Source organism: Triticum urartu, chromosome 2A (assembly GCF_056163025.1).
Source record: "Triticum urartu cultivar PI428250 chromosome 2A, HENAU_Tu73, whole genome shotgun sequence".
In the NCBI taxonomy this organism is placed as follows: Eukaryota; Viridiplantae; Streptophyta; class Magnoliopsida; order Poales; family Poaceae; genus Triticum; species Triticum urartu.
Window position 1 is genome coordinate 186,937,807 of NC_141874.1, and position 7,857 is coordinate 186,945,663.

Sequence of the window (7,857 nt, forward strand, 5' to 3'; positions counted from 1 at the left end):
TTCAAGCATGAAGTGGAGGTGCTTCATGGCTACGTCATCGTTTCCTCACCCATTTGCACTGCCACTCGGTAATCTTCTAGCCAATTGTCTGGCTTTGACTCACTGATGAACTTGCTTACTGATAACCCACAAGTATAGGGGATCGCAACAGTTTTTTAGGGTAGAGTATTCAACCCAAATTTATAGATTCGACACAAGGGGAGCCAAAGAATATTTGAAGGTATCAGCACCTGAGTTGTCAATTCAACCACACATGGAGATTAATTATCTGCAGCAAAGTGATCAGTAGCACAGTAGTATGATAGTTTTGAAAATAGTAGCATCAGTAATAGTAACAGTAACAGTGATAGCAATAGTTTTGTAGCAAGTGTAACAGTGATGATAGCGGTAGTAACGTAGTAGAAACAATATAGGATAAATTCATAGGCATTGGATCGGTGACTTGTTGGATGATATTCATCATGAGACAGTTATAACCTAGGGCGATACGACACTAGCTCCAGTTCATCGATATAATGTAGGCATGTATTCCGTAAATAGTCGCACGTGCTTTATTAAAAGAACTTGCATGCCATCTTTTGTCCTACCCTCCCGTGGCAGCGGGGTCCATATTGGAAACTAAGGGATATTAAGGCCTCCTTTTAATAGAGAACCGGGACAAAGCATTAACACATAGTGAATACATGAACTCCTCAAACTACGGTAATCACCGGAAGAAGTCCCGGTTATTGTCACTCCGGGGTTACCGGATCATAATACGTAGTAGGTGACTATAACTTGCAAGATCGGATCTAAAACATGAATATAATGGTGATAACGTAAACGGTTCAGATCTGAAATCATGGCACCCGGGCCCTAAGTGACAAGCATTAAGCATGGCAAAGTCATATCAACATCAATCTAGGAACATAGTGGATACTAGGGATCAAGCCCTAACAAAACTAACTCGATTACATCATGAATCTCATCCAACTCCCCACCGACCAGCGAGCCTATGAAGGAATTACTCACTCCCGGTGGGGAGCATCATGGAATTGGCAATGGAGAAGGGTCGGTGATGACGAAGAACGAAGATCCCTGTCGGAGTAATGGGCCACGGGTAGGCCAACCCGAGCCCCAGAACCTTTCAAGACATCGGGGCAGGCTGCGCCCCTCAAGGCCCCAGGACGAAAAGCCGCCTTCAAGAAGTCAATGGCAAGACGGCCGACTAACCACTCGCGGCCGAGTCCCAGGGACGACCGTAGGGTAAGCCGACTCCTGACTGGCGACTTCCGGAGAAGCCGGCTTTGGGGAGTCGGCCTGCGACTCCAACAAACCCCGTGACCTCGTCAAGGGGGACGGGGCAGGAGCGTGGCTACAGTGAAGCCCACTCCCGCCCCTTACCAAGGGCGGGCATGGCCACAGCACGCCGTACCCCGGAAGATCTCCTTGCGGCGTGGCACTGTTGCCATACCAGCCATGACATCAGCACCGCAAGACCGAATCCTGCACCCACGACGGCTTGTCTGTATGGCTCAGAGGCAGCGGGTCCCACCAGTCGGTGAGACCCCAAGAGACGGCAAGAGGACCACCAGTCGGACCCGTCGGGAGTCGGCCGAGCCCTCCCCTGGGGCCCATGCACCATTAATCAAGATGTGATGGAGAGTGGCAATAGTGATCACCCGCCAGGCGGCGGGGCTGTTGCCACGACCCCATGATCAAGCCCGCGTCATCAGAAGCACGACACAGTAATCAGCAGCCGGCAAGACCTGCCCGCGGCGGATGCGGCCTGTCGGCTCCGTACCAGGCCAGTCGGCGGGGCCCGCTAGTCGACGGGCCCCAGCGGTCGGTGGGGAAGACGGAGGCCAGAGGCGCTGACGGCTGGGCCCGCGTCCCGCTGGATTACCATTGTACCCCTGGGGGGTAGGCCTATATAAACCCCCCAGGGCACCCATGCAAAGGGTTGGAACCCATTAGATCTAGGCCAGATCATATAGAAGGGAGATAGCTAGCCTTGCCCTCTCCTACCTCCAAGAAACAGCTCAAGGAGCAACCGTGTAAACACTTTGCCATAGTGATCATGCGGAGACCCCGTAGAGTAGCAGTAGGGGTATTATCTCCCCGGAGAGCCCTGAAGCTGGGTAAGATTCGCTGGCGTGCATGCCTTCACCTCATCCCGTTTCCAGGCACCGGCGACGTTCTACTCGCCCCCACCATGATAAGCCATCCTTTGGCATATGTCGCACGAAACCCCCGACATTTGGCGCCCACCGTGGGGCCTGGTGCACCGCCGTCCGGAGACCTGTTCTGGACGGGAACCCTTTTTCTCCCTGGCGAGCGCAGTTAGCCAGGCACGCCAGACAGAGTTTGCGCCGATGCGCTAAGCGGCGTTGAGATCGCCTGCACAGCCAGCTGCCTGGCCGAACTTGTCGGTGAGGTTCGCCTCTCAGACGAACCTGCATCCAACGCAGGCACGGGCGGCCCCGAGAGCCTCCTCGCGGGCCTCGTCGATCAGCTCCACGTTTCCGGCGAGCCTGCCATAGACTTAGAGTCCGTAGGCTCCACCGACCCGATGCTGGTCGACTCCGACACCGCGTCGCTCAACGCGTTCCCCACCAATGTGGTGGTCTACGACGAACCTCTCCCTCGCGCGGAGAGCAACGGAAGCACCGTCACCGAGGTGCTCGTCATCAGTCATGACGAGTTCCCCGACAGAGGAGCGCATGACTCACTTTGCGTGGCGCTACAAGACCTAACTGCGCCCATTCCGGAAGACGCTGACGCAGAGACGTTGGAGGCACGCCGCCTTCAGCTCGTGGAAGGCGCGAAGAAGCTGGCCAGCATGAGGCGCTTGTCAGAAGCCTACCAGCGGGAGATGGATCGTGCCATCGGCGGCTCGCCGGTCCCGGCGGGGCCCAGCTGCCTTGGCGCGGTCCAGCAGCGCGGCGTAGCCATCGCCAACCTGTTTGGGGCAAGCCGCCCTGTGTACGCTACACCAGCGGAGAACATCCGAGCCGCCCAGGCAGCGGCGGATGAGCTGGACAATTTCGAGGGCGAAGAACGCCGCCTCATGATGGAGCGAGTCCAGCGGCTCCTCGACGCGGCCCCTGCGCAGAACGAGGCCGGCTGCCGCACAGAGGCGTCGCACCGGCCAAATGACGACCTTCACCGAGATCAAGGCGCGACGTCTCGGACGCTGACTGGCGGCGCCCGAGGAAGAAGAGACAAGGAGCCGGCTGTCAGCCACAGTCGGACTCGCATTACCATAGAGCGCGACCGAGACGGCTGCCCGAGAGCAGTGGAACAATGGGACGACTGTCTGCCTCCCCCTCCCCGCAAGGAGAGGCGAGTCTCCCCGCCGCCTGTTGACCATCCGACTCTCGGTGACCGCCTTGGCTGCCGAGAGGGAGTTGGAGAGAATGACGCCCGCCACCGGATCGACCGACTTCACCGATCCTTAGCGTTGGAAGAAGAAGACGAGCTGGGTCCGCCTTGTTTCGGGCCCCGCATTCGGGACGAGCCCTTTCCCAGAGGGTTCACGCTCCCAAGAGACACGCCCAAGTATACCGGCTCCGTGAAGCCGGAAGGCTGGCTAGTCGACTACTCCACGGCTGTCAGCATAGCAAATGGCAACAAGCATGTCGCCGTAAAGTACGTTCCGCTCATGCTCCAGGGCACGGCCCGGACATGGCTAAACAGCCTGAAGCCTCGCAGCATCAACAGCTGGGTCGACTTCACCGAAGCATTCGTCCGCAACTTCAGCAGCACGTACAAGCGTCCTCCCAAGCCTTGTCAGCTCTCCTTGTGCGTGCAAGGCCCCGACGAGTCGACTCGCGATTACCTCACACGTTGGGCCGAGCTTCAGAACTCCTGCAAGGGCATGCACGGGGTGCAGGCCATCGAGTACTTCACAGCCGGGTGCAGAGAAGGCACCCTCCTCAAGCACAAGCTCCTCTGCGACGAGCCAGAAACCCTCGACGAGCTGCTGAACATAGCGGATAAGTACACCACGGCCGACTCCTCCATGAAGGCGGGATTCAAATCAGCATAACTGGCAAAGTGGCCCCTCAAGCTCCAAGAACTCCGGCGGCAGACGCCAACCGGCGACAACAGCAGGGCGACCATAAGCGCAAGGCCCCACAGCCGGCTTCCAGCAGCCGGCAGGTCGCGACCGTTGAAGCCCAGCAGCCAGATGAGCAGCCACCGCCCAAGCGACAGAAAGGCGGCAAGCCAAACTGGTTTCCGGCCTTCTCCTATGAGCAGACCCTGGATGGACCTTGCAAGTTCCATAGCGGCGCGAAGCCGTTGAATCACACGACCCGGAAGTGCCACTGGCTCACCAGGATCGCTAAGGGAGACAGCCTCCTGCCTCCCCCGCCTGCTGGGCAGCCGCCTCCGCCTCCGCCCCAGCAGCCGGCTGTCAGGCCAGTCGGCGCAGTACAAGACGAATACCCTGAAGAGCATGCAGCCTACGTGGTGTTTACCAGTATGGCTGATGATCGACGCAGCAGGCGGCTGCACCGACAAGAGGTGAATGCAGTAGCATCAGAGATGCCAGAGTTCATGCACTGGTCCCAGAAGCCCATCAGCTGGAGCAGGGCTGACCACCCAGAAGTGATGCCGAGTCCGGGCTCCTATGCCTTGGTCCTAGACGCCACCTTTACTATGGACAGACGAGCCGCGCATTTCTCGCGAGTTCTGATAGACGGAGGCAGCAGCATCAATATCCTGTACAAGGACACCATGAAGAAGTTAGGAATCAAGCAAAGACAGCTTCAGAACAGCCGAACTATGTTCCACGGCATTGTTCCTGGGCTTTCCTACTCACCAATCGGCAAGATCCTGATGGAGGTCCTCTTTGGAGACAAAGATCACTTCCACCGAGAGTCTGTTTGGTTTGAGGTGGTGGACCTCGAGAGCCCATACCATGCGCTACTCGGCCGACCCGCCTTGGCCAAGTTCATGGCGGTCCCCCACTATGCCTACCTCAAGATGAAGATGCCCAGTTCCAGAGGAATTCTGACTGTGGCTGGCGACTACCTGAAGTCGTCTGCTTGCGCGGCTGAGAGCAGTCAGCTGGCCGAGTCCTTGGTAATCGCGGCCAAGAAGCGGCTCCTTGAGCGAGTTGTGGCAATGGCCGGCAAGCAGCCTGAGGTATCGCCCAACCCAAAAGAGTCGGAGGCTGAGGGTTCGTTCAAACCGGCCAAAGAGACAAAGAAGATACCCTTGGATCCGGAGCACCCAGAGAGGTACGCCATCGTAGGTGCAAACCTCGACAGCAAATAGGAAGGCGATCTCGTCGATTTCCTCCGTGAGAATCGGGACATCTTCGCATGGTCCCCCAAAGACATGCTAGGTGTACCGAAGGAATTCGCCGAGCACAAGTTACATGTCCGATCTGATGCAAAGCCGGTCAGGCAGCCCCTGCGCCGCCTATCAGAAGAGAAGAGAAGAGTTGTCGGAGAAGAGATAGCCCGACTCCCAGCAGCCGGCTTCATTATGGAAGTGTTCTTTCCAGAATGGCTAGCAAATCCGGTGCTGGTACTGAAGAAGAACAAGCAGTGGCGAATGTGTATTGACTACACGAGCCTCAACAAGGCCTGCCCCAAGGACCCATTTGCTCTACCAAGAATCGATCAGGTGATAGACTCCACAGCCGGATGCGAGCTGTTGAGTTTTTTGGATGCATACTCAGGATATCACCAGATCAAGCTGAACCCAGCTGACAGCCTGAAGACCGCCTTCATCACACCGTTTGGAGCCTTTTGCTACCTCACCATGACGTTCGGCTTAAGGAATGCCGGCGCCACCTTTCAGCGTTGCATGCAGAAGTGCCTCCTCAAGCAGCTCGGCAGAAACGCCCACGTCTACGTAGACGACGTGGTGGTGAAGACGGAAAAGCGCGGAACGCTGCTGGAAGACCTCAAGGAGACCTTTGAGAACCTACGCCGATTCCAGATCAAGCTCAATCCCGAGAAGTGTGTCTTCGGAGTACTAGCCGGCCAGCTCCTTGGCTTCCTGGTCTCTGAACGTGACATAGAATGCAACCCAGTAAAGATCAAGGCCATTGAGAGAATGGAGGTACCCAGCCGACAGCTGGATGTGCAAAGGTTCACTGGCTGCTTGGCGTCTATCAGCCGATTCATCAGTCGGCTGGGCGAGAAAGCTCTCCCCTTATACCAACTCATGAAGAAGACCACTTTTTTCGAGTGGAACCATAAGGCAGACGAAGCTTTTCTCCAGTTGAAGAAGATGCTGACTACTCCACCCGTCCTGGCGGCTCTGACCCCCAAGGAACCTATGCTCCTGTACATCGCCGCCACCAGCCGGGTGGTCAGCTCGGTCATTGTAGTAGAACGCAAGGAGGAAGGCAAGGCACTACCTATCCAGAGACCGGTATATTACCTGAGCGAAGTACTGTCGACCTCCAAGCAGAACTACCCCCACTACCAGAAGATGTGCTATGGTGTACACTTTACTGCCAAGAAATTGAAGCCTTACTTTCAAGAGCATCCAATCACAGTGGTGTGCACGGCTCCGCTTGCCGAGATCATTGGTAGCCGAGATGCTTCTGGCCGAGTGGCCAAGTGGGCCATAGAGCTGGCTCCCTACACCATCCACTACCAGCCCCGCACCGCTATCAAGTCACAAGCATTGGCCGACTTTCTCGTCGACTGGGCCGAGACCCAGTACCTACCTCCAGTGCCTGATTCCACCCATAGGCGGATGCATTTCGACGGCTCCAAGATGCGCACCGGCTTGGGAGCCGGCGTTGTCCTCACCTCTCCCAAAGGCAACAAGCTCAAATACGCCCTGCAAATCCACTTTGCCGCCTCCAACAACGTCGCCGAGTACGAGGCGCTCATTCACGGGCTCCGGCTTGCCAAAGAACTTGGCATCCGCCAGATCTTGTGTTATGGCGACTCAGACTTAGTGGTCCAGCAGTCATCTGGCGACTGGGATGCGAAAGATGCAAACATGGCGAGTTACCGTTTCCTCGTGCAGCAACTCAGCAGGTATTTCGAAGGGTGCGAGTTCCTCCATGTGCCAAGAAACGACAACGACCAAGCAGATGCCTTGGCACGAATCGGCTCTACCCGCCAAGCAATACCATCAGGCGTCGCCCTTCAACGCCTCCTCAAGCCGTCTATCAAGCCTTCACCAGAATCAGACTCCATTTTTGTGCCGACTCCCCCCGAAGACGTCGGAACCGACTCCAGAGCCCCGGCAGTCGGTATGGGGATTTCGGCAGATGGCTCCAAAGCCGCCACAGTCGAACCCGGCCCGGGGACTGCGGCCGCGGACTCGAAGACTCCAGAACTCAACCCAAGGGCCACGCCAGTCGGCCTGGGGACTTCATTAACCCAGCAAGAATTTGTTGACTCCAACCCGCCGCCTCCCAGCCCAACCGCCCTTGTCCAAGTCGCAGTTCTGGCGGTCGAAGAAGTAGCAGCACCCTCATGGGCCCAGCCCATCCTCAAATTCCTGGTGAGAAAAGAGCTGCCAACTGATGAGACCTCAGCTCGGCAAGTACAACGCCGGGCGGCAGCCTACACCATAGTCAACAGAGAGCTGGTCAGGCGCAGCGTCACTGGTGTCTACCAGTGCTGCGTAGAGCCAGAGCAAGGCCAAGCAATTCTCAAAGACATCCATCAAGGCGAGTGCGGCCACCATGCGGCTTCAAGAGCGCTCGTCGCAAAAGCCTTTCGACACGGTTTCTTCTGGCCGACTGCCCTAGAAGAGGCCAAGCAGTTGGTCCAAATATGCAAAGGGTGCCAGAAGTTCAGCTCCAAGCCGCACCAGCCTGCTTCTGCACTCAAGACCATCCCCATTGCCTGGCCTTTCACAGTTTGGGGTCTAGACATGGTGGGACCATTC